At 34.9% G+C, this 13,061-nt stretch overlaps 1 pseudogene; it reads left to right on the forward strand.

The window, feature by feature from the left end:
• LOC138156102 (frataxin, mitochondrial pseudogene) overlaps nucleotides 1-13,061 on the forward strand; it is a 52,814-nt pseudogene that overhangs the window by 1,104 nt on the left and 38,649 nt on the right.

Consider the following 13,061-nt stretch of genomic DNA (forward strand, 5'->3'; position numbering starts at 1 on the left):
TTCCTTCCTTCCTTCCTTCCTTCCTTCCTTCCTTCCTTCCTTCTTTCTATATTTGTGTCAAGAATTAGATTTTTAAAGCCCAAGAATGTGCTGTGTTCTGGTGAACAGAGAGATGGTCTCACCTGCCTTTAGTATGGTCCAGCTGACATATTCCCCACTGTTCTCCATTGAATGAAAAAGTTTCTCAATTTTTTGACTTCGACCTGGACATTATATCCTGGTTTTTTTTTTCATTTTCAAATGCTTTATTAAATGCTGATTTACATCATTCATTTCCGCCACATTTTGAGCTACAAATTTTCTCTCTATTTTCCCCCTACCCACTTCCCCAAAATAGCAGTCCCACAGGATATCCACTGCTCCAATCTGCTGTCTCCCATAACTTCTCCCATACCCCCTTCGACTTTTCCAATAGGGTGTGGTGTATCTCTATGCCCCAGTGCCTGTATATCTTATTTCCCAATTACATGTAAAATAGTATTAATAATGGTGTATATATATATATATATATATATATATAACATTTGATTTTAAAACTTTGAATTCCAGATTCATTACCTTCCTCCCTTGTCACCCACCCTTACTGGGAAGATAAGGAGTTGAGTATAGGATATACATGTGTAGCTAATGCAAAACATTGCCATAGTAGATATATTGTAAAAGACTGACTACATTTCCCTCCCTCCTATCCCACATCCCACTTGTTCTATTCTCTACTTTGATCCCATCCCTTTCAAAAGTAGGTCTTCCAACTTCCCTCCCCCCAGCCTGCCCTTCCTTCCATCAACCCCCCTCATCTCCTTTCCCCCTACTCTCCTGTAGGGTGAGATACCCTATTTAGTGTGTATGTCATTCCCTCCCTCAGCCAAATTCAATGGGAGTAATCTTGACGCATTCCCTTTTGCCTTCCTACTCTTCCCCTCCATTGTAAACATTTTCCCTTGCCTCTTCTATATGAGATAATTTACCCCATTCTGTCTCTCCCCATCTCCTCTCATTATATTCCTCTCACACCTCTTAATTTCACCTTTTAAGTATCACCTTCCTATTAAATTAGTCCTGTGCCCTCTATCTATGTATATCTATATCTATATCTATATCTATCTATCTATCTATATATATATATATACACGCATATGTTTTCATATGCCCATATACCCTTTGATATAGACATATATATATATTCCCTTCAACTATTTTCATACTGAGAAAAGTTTCATCAGTTACAATTATCATGTTTCCATGTAGGAATGTTAATAGTTCAACCTTGATAATTTCCTTATGATTTATATTCCCTGTTTATATTCTCATGCTTCTCGTATCTGAATGTCAAATTTCCTATTCAACTCTGTTTTTTTTTTTCATCAAGATTGATTGAAAGTCCTCTATCTACTCAATGACCACATTTTCCCCTGAAACATGATACTCAGTTTTGCTGGGTGGTGATTCTTGGTTTTAATCCCACCTTCTTTGCCCTCTAGAATATCGTATTCCAAGCCCTTCAATCCCTCAGTGTAGAAGGTGCCAGATTCTGAGTTATCTTGATTGTGTTTCTACAATATTCAAATTCTTTCTTCCTGGCTGCTTTTAATATTCTCTCCTTGATGTGGGAATTTTAGAACCTGGCTATAATATGCCTAGGAGATTTCTTTTTGGGATCTTTTTCAGGAGGTGATCAGTGGATTCTTTCAACCCCTCATTTGCCCTCTGGTTCTAAAACATCAGGGCAGTTTTCCTTGAGAAATTCTTGGAGGATGATTTCTAGATTTTTTCTTTGATCGTGGATTTCAGGTAGTCCAATAATTTTAAAATTATCTCTCCTGGATCTATTTTCCAGGTCAGTGGTTTTTCCAACGAGATATATCCCATTGCCTCCTATTCTTTCATTTGTTTGGATCTGTTTAACAGCATCTTGATTTCTCATAAAATCATTAGCTTCCATTTGCTCCAATCTAATTCTGAAGGAGTGATTCTCCTCAGTGAGCTTTTGAGATTCTTTTTCCATCTGGCAAATTCAGCTTTTTTAAGGCATTTTTCTCCTCATTGCCTTTTTGAGCCTCTTTTGACATTTGAGTTAGTCTGTTTTTTAGGTGTTATTTTCCTCAGTCAGGCTGTTGACTCTCATTTCATAATTTTCTTGCATCGTTCTCATTTCTCTTCCCAATTTCTCCCCACTTCTATTATCTGCTTCTTAAGGTCCTCTATGGCCTGTAACTAGCTCATATTTTTCTTGGATGCTTTTGGTGCAGGAGTTCTGACTTCATTGTCTTTCTCCTGTTCCATGCTTTGATCCATTTTGTCTTCAAAATAGGAGTCTAATGTTAGATTGCTTTACTTTTTTTTCTTCCTTTGCCTGGTCATTTTGCCATTCAATTAATTGACTTTTGTGCTTTTTGCCACAGTAGGACTCTGCCAGCAGACAGGGGAGCTTCGTTCCAAACACTGGGGTTGTCTCAGTTACTGGTAGTATTAGTTGGGTGCCCCCCCTCTGAAGCCTCCACGTGCTCTGGCAAGCTGGTCACAAACCCCAGGCCCTCCAGCCTACACCGCAATCCAGATCCAAGCAGGTTAAAGCAAGAGGGATTACCCCTCAGACTGATCACTCAGTCCCCCTATACTCTGCAGGCCAGGAGCTGAAGCTGCCAAGTGGCATTGGCTGCTCTGCAGCCCTCATTGGCTTCTCGCCCCAGGGGCAAAAGCCAATGCACTCCCCACTACTGGGTCCCAAAGTCCACAATGCACTGACCTCTCACTTTGTCCTCAGTATCTATGTGTTGATAATTCTGGACCGCCACAGCTGCTGGTTATCTGGAGTCCCTGTAGCTGGTGGCTGCTCAGGCCTACCCTGGGGCTAAAACCTCAGCCTGTGGCCGAGCTGAGCTCCTAGAGGGCTGTGCTGGCTGATTCCTGCCAGCCTGCCAGGCTGTTCTCAGTGGGAGGTTAGCTTTTCTGTGTCATTTTGTGGGTTCTGTAGCTCCAAAATTTGTACAGAGTCCCCTTTTACATGGATTGGAGGTGGTGGGAGCCGGAGGTTTGTGGAGCTTCTGTTTCTACCTTAATCCATGTTCTTGAAATCCCCATTATATACTGTGAATAATGTGTATTTTTACTGACCTTTCCCCCAAATTACACACAATTAAGGCAGTTTTGTAACAACATACCTGTGAAAAGTTGGTCATGTCTTTCAGAACCAGATTTGACAGAAGTGTTCGTTATTGTAATAATATTATTCTCCCCTTAAAGGAAATTACTCAGACCATCTCAGAAGACATTCAGGTGCCTTCTAATGAAACTCAGTATCATTATCATTATGCAATAGTGAATCTGAAACGAAAAGGATGCAGTGAGAGAAAAACTTGTCTGCAAAGGCCAGGAAATTGGGAAAGCATATGCACCAAAATGGTATACATGTCTCTGCCTCACTGTTTAAAATAATTCATGTAACCCAGTAGGATTATGATTTAGCTGTTTATTATTTCTGGGGCATCTTCAGGACTATTATATATGTGAATATTACTTATGTTGCTATGATTTTGCTATTTCTGCTAGCAAATCATACACAAAACTATCCAAATATAAATTCAGGTAAAATGCTGGAGTTTGTTTGGAAAGTCATTTGTTATATAGAACCAGATGGATTGTCCAGAAGTATAGACTTCTTTGCCCTGTGTCCTTTCAATAATAGTCACTGATTGGAGATTAATATGAATAGTATCTTCTGCTCAAATGCGTGGATTATGGAGGTATGAGATTATTCTATGTGCATCCACTGGGCCCTATTTTATATAATCTTCTCCTTCAAGTAATACGTTTGATCTAAGTAAGTTCTTCAGAGTAGCCCACACTTCAAGAGGAAATAAAAATTAAATAAAAATATGTTTCTGGTTCTCTTAAGAACAGTAGCTAAATATGGTTAGTTGCCTTTGGTTTGAAAATATGAAATATAAAGTTAGAAATGACTCTGGCAGAAAACTCACCAGAATTGATGATTCCTGACCTTGTGCAGGGAACTCAGTCATGATCCAAGTTGCTGCGTATTCCTGTGGAGCTAAGAAAGAGATTTAGGAAGCTACACATTAATTAGCTACTGAGGTCATTGATTTTTCATGTTTTAATTTTGTATTATTGCTTGGCTTATCCTAACATCTGAGGAAAAGGCATATTTATCTGATTATTTTAGTATCTCCCCCCCTCAAAAAAAAAAGCCCAGTACATTTCCTTATTTTGAAGATGAAGAAATGTAGACTTAGTATAAATGAATTGTCCAAAGTCCAATATTAAGTCAATGGTGGTATTAAAACCTAGAGTCCTTATCGTTGCTTAGTTTACTAAGTCATGTGTTCTGTTGAGCTATTTTTCTGAAAACAGAAGGCTATTTTCTTAGGCTATTCAATTCTGTATTTTCCTTTTCCATTTTTCCTTCTGTTATATTTCTCCAATTCAAGATACATTCTCCACTGTTTACGGTTTTTGCATTTGAATTAACATTAATATGTCCTTTAAGAATATAGATATTATATCACTTGGTTCACACATGCTTAATATTGTAATTGTTTAGTATCTATGATGCATTTAAGCATAATGTGCTTTTCCTATTTAAATCTCTTACATTGTAAATGTCTATATTTCATTTTTTGATAATATGATTGCTTTTTTTTGGAATCACCTGATGTGTAGTAAATTTTATTATAGCCTTTCATTTTCATTCCATATTTGTCATTTTTAGGTGTTTCTTACATATAGTAAATTATTGTGTTTTCTTATCCTTTATGCTATTCACTTTTGTTTTATTGGATCAATTAATTCATTCACATTCAAAATTATGTTTCGTAGGTTTGTTTGGATTGTCCATTCCTGTCTACTCCATTGACTAAGGATTACTTTTGGATTCATTATTATCCCTTTCTTTAAAAAAAAAAGGAAAAAATCAATTTAAATGATATATTCACTCAAAAATAAGATTAGAAGTGCAATTTTTATTTGTATGATTCAATTATTTAATTACCCACTTTAGACTTCTTTTATTTAAAATGGTTTACTTTTTCAAAATGGCTGTTTTTATTATTATCATTATCTTACTTTCTAGGCAAAAGAATATTTCTCTATGGTTTATCTAGTCTTCTTTTCCTTAAGACTGGATGATCCTTCTACTTTTCTTATCTCTGTGCTACTATATCTGCTGTTTCAAATTTCAATCTTGAAGACTGGATGAGTGGGCACAATGTGACAAATGAGCTTAATTGAGGTCAAAAGGTCTTAACAGTTATAGGCTATTTCCTTCACAGGACTAGCTATCATGAATGTTTTCTCCCTTTTGTATGTGTATTTGGAGGGCGTTATGTTGAGTCATTGCTATGGGGAAGCAGATAGAGTCCAAAAGCCAAACCCTGTGAGACAAGCTTACAAAGTGCAGTATTTCTATGGATGATTACAGCAAGTAGGGGGTTTTAGCATTTAAGTTCTTTTATGTCATTTCCTGGGGCTTTTATCTTGTTTGTTTTTTTTTTTTAATTTTTATTTTAACCCCTTCTTAAATGATCTGGAAGGTGGAATGCACGGTCAAATCTGATTATGATCATACCTAGTTGAGGAAATGAAGTGTGAAAGTAATTGAGTTAACTTGTAGGGGGATATTTAATGACTGTCTGAATTGGCAGGACCAGTCTGTCATAATTCAGGGGCTGTTTCTAATTCATTCTTTTGTTCACCTAGCACAATGCCTTTCACAAAATCAATTCACAATAAACATTTGTTAAATTCATGAATTCATGGATGATATATTATTTTGAAAAACACAACCTACCCATTTATGCCGGTGGTTGTAAAAATGTAACAATCTTCTACATTCCTTGGCTTGGAGCAGCAATGTCCTAAAGCTCCAGCAGATGGGGCTGCTAATACATTCAAAAGAACTTTTTTGCTCAAAGGAAAGAGTAGAGAAGAAATAAAGTAGAAAGAAGGGGATTTGACACTTTGAAAAGAGAGAAGAGATTGAAAATGCATGTACTTATTCTAGATTGAAACACTTTAAAAGTAAAATGTTTATGTGTGTATCAAATTCAAAGAATCGCCAGTTTTCACAGAATAGTATTTATAACGTTCATTATATATTTCTTCCTCCCACTGTCACATCAAAGTCAAGCATTCAGCCTGATACAAATGAATGGAATTTCATTTTTAAATTTTAATTTGAAGTTAAAATCTATAAGAAACTTAGAAGCTATTCTTTTATCTTTTATCCACATTTATACCAGAAAAACAAATTTACCCACAAATGATATTAAAAGTAGATATCTTATTGCTAAAGGATATCATAGCCTAAGTAAGGAACCTTCTCTGGAGAAGAACCATTTTGACTAGGGTCAAAGAATCTTTGACTAATCAGTTGCTGAATGGCTTTTATTTTTATAAATTTGATTCAGTTTTCTACATATTTAAGAAATGAAAGCTTTATCAGAGAAACTTTCTGTAAAAAATCATTTTCCAGTTCCCAGCTTTCCTTTTAATCTGGGAAGCACTGGATTTATTTGTGTAAAACTTTTTTAATTTCATGTAATCAAAATCTATTCCTTATATTTCCTGGGATCCATTATTATCTCTTGCTTGGTAATAAACTTAAAATTTTCCATGGTCCCCTAATTTACTTGTGATATCACTCTTTAGTTCTAAATCATGTACCCATTTTGACCCCATCTTGGTAAAAGATTACATGATGTTGGCCTATGCCTAGTTTCTGCCAAATTGCTTTCCAGTATTCCCACCATTTTTTTTTTTCAAGTAATGACTTCTTGTTCCAAATGGTTGGATCTTTGGATTTATCAAACACTTGATTGCTATGGTTATTTACTACTATGTATTGCATACCTAATCTATTTCTATTTCTCAGTCAGTACCAGGTTGTTTTCATGCTTTCCCCTTTGTAATACAGTTTGAAAAATGGTGCTACTAGGACATGTCCTTGGCATTATTTTCACCGATTCCCTTAATATTCTTAACTTTCTGCTCTTACAGATGAATTTTGTTATTTTTTCCAGATTTACAAAAAAGCTCTTTGGTATTTTGATTGGTATGGCATTGAAAAAGGTTAATTAATTTAGGTAGCATTATCATTTTTATTTTATTGATTTGGCCCACCCGAGTACAATAATATTTCTCCAGTTGTTTAGGTCTGTCTTTATTTGTGTGAAAAGTGTTTTGTAATTGTGTTCATATGGTTCCTGGGTTTGTCTTGGCAGGTAGACTTTCAAATACTTTATATTGTTTGCAATTATTTTAAATATAATTTCTCTTTTCTCTTCCTGCTGGGTTTGGTGGATAATATATAGACATACTGATGATTTATGTGGATCTATTTTATATCCTTCAACTTTGCTAAATTTTTCATTGTTTCAATCATGGTTTCTTTTGTTAATTCTCTAAAAACACCATTATATTTTCTGCAGAGTGATAGTTTTGTTTCCCTATCACCTGTTCTTATTCCTTCAATTTCTGATATTTCTGGCATAATATTGAATAACAGTGGTACAATTCGGGATCCTTGTTTTACCTCTGATCTTCTTACAAAGGCTCCTAACTTATCCCCATTACAGATAATGTTTGCTGATGGTTTTAGATAGATACTACTTGTCATTTTAAGAAAAGCTCCAACTATTTCCATGCTTTCAAGTGGCTTTAATGGAAATGAGTTGTATTTTGTCAAAAGCTTTTTTTCTGCATCTGTTGAGATAATTATACAATTTTTGATGATTTTATTATTGATATGGTCAATTTGCTAATAATTCTCCCTCATACCAAATCAGCCCTGCAATTCTGGTATAAGTTCCATCTGGTCATATTTGTGACATTTTTCTGTAATCTCCATGATAACATTTTTTTTGCATCAATATACATTTGGGAAATTAAACAATGGCTTTCTTTCTCTGTTTTTGCTCTCTCTGGTTTATGTATCAAACTCATATTTGTGTCACAGAAAGAATTTGATAAGACCCTTTTACCTGTTTTTGATAGTTTATACAGTATTTGAGTTAATTATTCTTTAAAAGTTTAGTATAATTCACTTACAAATCCATCTGGTCCTGGGGATTATTTTCCCTGATTCATAGTATTTTCCCCCAATTACATGTAAAAATAGCTTTCAACATTCACTTTTATAAGATTTTTATTTCCAAATTTTTCCCTCTCCCTTCCTCCCAAATTCTCTCCCCAGGAGAGCAAGCAATGTGATATGTTATACGTGTACAATTATGTTGAATATATTTCTACATTAGTCCTGTTGTGAAAGAAGAATCAGAACAAAAAGGGAAATTTAAAAATGAAAATAATATGCTTTGATCTGCATTGAGATTTCCCTGGATATGGACAGAAATTTCCATTATGAGTCTTTTGGAATTATCTTGGATCATTGCATTGCTGAGAAAAGTTTTCTATCATAGTTGGTCATCGCACAGAGCTGCTTTTACTGTGTGCAATGTTTTCCTGGTTCTGCTCACTTCATTCACCATCAGTTCATGTAAATCTTTCCACGTTTTTTCTGCCTGCTCACCATTTCTTATAGAATAATAGAATTCCATTACATTCATATGCCACAATTTGTTCAGCTATTTCCCAATTGATGAGCATCCCCTTAATTTCTAATTCTTTGTCACCACTAAAAGAGCTGCTGTACATATTTTTGTACATGTGACTCCTTATGATCTCTTTGGGATACATATGTAGTAGTGGTATTGCTGGATCAAAGGTGCATGCACAGTTTTATAACTCTTTCAGAATGGTTCCAAACTGCTCTCCAGAATGTTTGGATCAATTCATAACTCTACCAATAATGCATCAGTATCACAATTTTCTCACATCTCCAAGATTTATCATTTTCCTTTTCAGTCACATTAACAAATCTGATAGGTGTGGGTGATACCTCAGTTGTTTTAATTGGCATTTCTTTAATCAATACTGATTTAGAACATTTTTTCATATAACTAGATATAGTTTTAATTTCTTCATCTGAAAACTGCCTTTTCACATACTTTGACCATTTATTAATTTGGGAATGACTGATATTCTTAAAAAATTGACTCAGTTCTCTGTATATTTGAGAAATGAGGTCTTTATCAGAAATAGAGACTGTAAAAACTGTTTCCCAGCTTTCTTCTTTCCTTTTAGTCTTGGTTGCATTGACTTTGGGCAAAAACTTTTAAAATTTAATGTGATCAAAATTATTCATTTTGCATTTCGTAATGTTCTTTAATCTCTTTTTTCAACATAAAATTTTCCCTTCTTCATAGATCTGACAGGTAAACTATTCCTTGTTCTCTTAATTTGTTAATGGTAATGCCCTTTATGTCTAAATCTTATCTTGACATATGATATGAGATGTTGGTCTATGCCCAGTTTTTGTCATACTTTTTTCTAGTTTTCTCAAAAATTTTTGCCTAATAGTAAGTTCTTATCCCAGAGGTTAGAGTCTGGGTTTATCAAACAGTAGCTTACTACAGCCATTCATTACTGTCTTCTGTGCCTAGCCTGTTCCACTGATCCACCACTCTATTTCTTAGTCAGTACCAAATAGTTTTGATGATTGCTGCTTATTTTTTGTTTCTTTTTTTAAAAATTAATTTGATTGTTTCCTTTTAGTTTACAAGATTCAATTCCACAATTCCTTGAGTTTCACATTTTGTCCCCTTCCCTCTCCTCTCCCCCATGGTGGCATATAGTCAAGTATAGAATATGTAAATACTTTCATATTTTACATTAGTCAGGTTATAAAGACAGATTGTATCAGCTGGAATGAGAAATGGTAAAGAGGATATAAAACCAAATAAGAGAACGAAAAAGATCAGGTATTTTTCTTCCACCTGCATATAAACTCAGTTCTTTCTAGTTCTTTCTCTGGATGCACATATTTCTCTCCATCATGAGTCTTTTGGGATTGACTTATATCACTGCATTGATGAGAGGAGTCCAGTCTATCAAAGTTGGTCATCACACATACGCTGTGTCTGTAATTGTGTAAAAATTTCTCCTGGTTCTACTCTTCTCACTCAGCATCAGTTTGTATAATCCTCTCCAGGTAAATATGAAGACTGTCTGCTCCTCATTTCTTATAGCACAATAGTATTCCATAGCATGCATATACCACAACTTGTTCAGCCATTCCCCAATTGATGGGCACCCCCTTACTTTCCAATTCTTTGCTACCACAAAAAGAGCTGCTATAAACATTTTTGTACATATGGGTTTTTCTCCCATTTCTATGATCTCTTTGGGATATGACCTGAGGAGTGGTATTGCTGGATCAAAGGGTATGAAAGTATTTATAGCCCTTTGGGCATAATACCAGATTGCTTTCCAGAAAGGCTGGATCAGTTCACAACTCCACCAGCAATGCATTAGTGTTCCAATTTTCCCACATCCTCTCCAGCATTTGTCATTTTCCTGTTTTGTCATCTTAGCCAATCTGACTGGTGAGACGTGGTACCTCAGAGTTGTTTTGATTTGTATTTCTCTAATCAATAGTGAATTACAGCTTTTCTTCATGTGCTTATAGATATCTTTAATTTCTTTCTCTGAAAACTACCTGTTCATATCCTTTGACCATTTACCAATTGGAGAATGACTTGTATTCTTATAAATTTGACTCATTTCTCTGTATATTTTAGAAATGAGTCCTTTGTCAGAGACATAGGTTGTAAAGATTCTTTCCCAATTTCCCACCTCCCTCTTAATCTTGGTTACATTGGCTTTGTCTGTACAGAAGCTTTTCAATTTCATGTAGTCAAAATTATCCATTTTACATTTTATAATGTTCTCTAATTCCTGTTTAGTCATAAAGTCTTTCCCTCTCCACAAGTCTGATAGGTAAACTATTCCTTGTTTTAGGAGACTGCTTACAGTATCAACCTTTATACCTAGATCATGCACCCATTTAGACTTGATTTTGTTATATGGTGTTAGATAATGGTCTATGCTCAGTTTCTGCCATAATATATTCCAGTTTTCCCATTAGTTTTTGTGAAATAGTGAGTTTTTATAAAAAAAAAACCAAGTTCTGGGGGTTTATCAAACAATAGATTACTATAGTCATTGACTTCTGAATCTTGTGTGCCTAATCTATTCCATTGATCCACTCCTCTATTCCTCAGCCAGTACCAAGTAGTTTTGATGACTGCTGCTTTATAATACAGATTGAAATCTGGTATAGCTAGTCCACCTTCCCTAGCATTTCTTTTCGTTAATTCCCTTGATATTCTGGACCGTTTATTCTTCCAAATGAATTTTGTTACTATTTTTTCTAGCTCTATAAAGTATGATTGCTGCTTTATAAAAAAATTTTACATCTGGTATGGCTAGGTCACCTTCCTCTGCATTTTTTGTTAATTCCCCTGATATTCTTGATCTTTCATTTTTTCCAGATGAATTTGTTATTAATATTTTTTCTAGTTCTATGAAATAATTTTGGTAGTTAAATTGGTATGGCACTCAATAAGCAATTTAGATAGAATTGTCATTTTTATCACAACAGGTTGGCCTGCCCATGAGCAATTGAAAATTTTCCAACTGTTTAGATCTGACTTTATTTGTGTGAAAAGTGTGTTTTTTTTTATTTTGTTCACAACATTCCTGGGTTTGTCTTGGCAGCTTGACGCCCAATATTTTATATTATCTAAAATTATTTTAAATGGAATCTTCTATCTGTTGTTGCTGGCCTTTGTTGGTAATCTATAGAAATCCTGTTGATATGTGTGGGTTGTTTTATATTCTGAAACTTTGCTGAAATTGTTAATTATTTCAAGTAAATTTTTTATTTGACTGTCTTGGATTCTCTAAGTATACCATCATATAATCTGTAAAAAGTGATAGTTTTGTTTCCTCATTGCCTATTCTAATTCCTTAAATTACTTTTTCTTCTCTTATTGTTAATGCTAACATTTCTAGTGGAATGTTGAATAACAGTGGTGATAATTGGTATCTTTGTTTCCCCTGATCTTATGGGAAAAGGCACTACCTTATTCTCATTACATATACTACTTATTGAAGGTTTTAGTTAGATACTAAATATCATTTTAAGGAAAACTCCACTTATTCCTGTGCTTTCTGGTGTATTTTTTATTTTTTGTTTGATTGTCTTTTATTTTTTTTATTTCCAAATAATTTAATAACTTCTGATTTACATAACTAATTTCTGCCAGATTTTGAATTACAAATTTTCTCCCTGTTTTTCCCCTACCCAGCACCCCAAAATAGCAGTCCCAAAGGATATGCCCTCTTCCAATCTGCTCTCTCCCATATCTTCTCGCATAGCCCCTTCGACTTTTCCAGTAGGGCATGGTGGATTTCTATGGTCCAGTTCCTGTATATCTTATTTCTCAATTACATGTAAAATAGTATTAATGAAAGTCTATATATGTGTGTGTGTGTGTGTGTGTGTGTAGTTAAACATTTGATTTTAAAACTTTGAATTCCATATTCATTCCCTTCCTCCCTTGTCACCCACCCTTACTGGGAAGATAAGCAGTTCAGTATAGCTTGTACATGTGTAGCTAATGCAAAACATTAACATACACATATTATAACAATTATAACAAAACATATTATAAAAGACTGACTATATTTCCCTCCCTACTATCCCACCTTCCACTTGTTCTATTCTCTAGTTTGATCCCTTCCCTTTTCAAAAGTGGGTGCTTCCAACTTCCCTCCCCCCCGCCAGCCTGCACTCCCTTCCATCATCCCCCCTATCATCCCCTTCCTCCCAACTCTCCTGTAGAGTGAGATACCCTATTTAGTGTGTATTTCATTCCCTCCTCAAGCCAAATTCAATGGGAATAATGTTGACCCATTCCCTTTTGCCTTCCTATTCTTCCCCTCCATTGTAACCATTTTCCCTTGTGTCAGAATATTAGCCCATTCTGTCTCTCCCCATCTCCTATCTTTACATTCCCCTCTCACCTCTTAATTTAACCTTTTAAATATCATACTTTCCTATTAAATTGGTCCTGTGCCCTCTATCTATGTATACCTGTAAACATAAATACACACATTCACATATGTATTCATACACCCATATA

Source organism: Petaurus breviceps, unplaced genomic scaffold (assembly GCF_028583685.1).
Source record: "Petaurus breviceps papuanus isolate PSGF00001 unplaced genomic scaffold, PetGlider_PUasm1.0 154, whole genome shotgun sequence".
Lineage (NCBI taxonomy): Eukaryota > Metazoa > Chordata > Mammalia > Diprotodontia > Petauridae > Petaurus > Petaurus breviceps.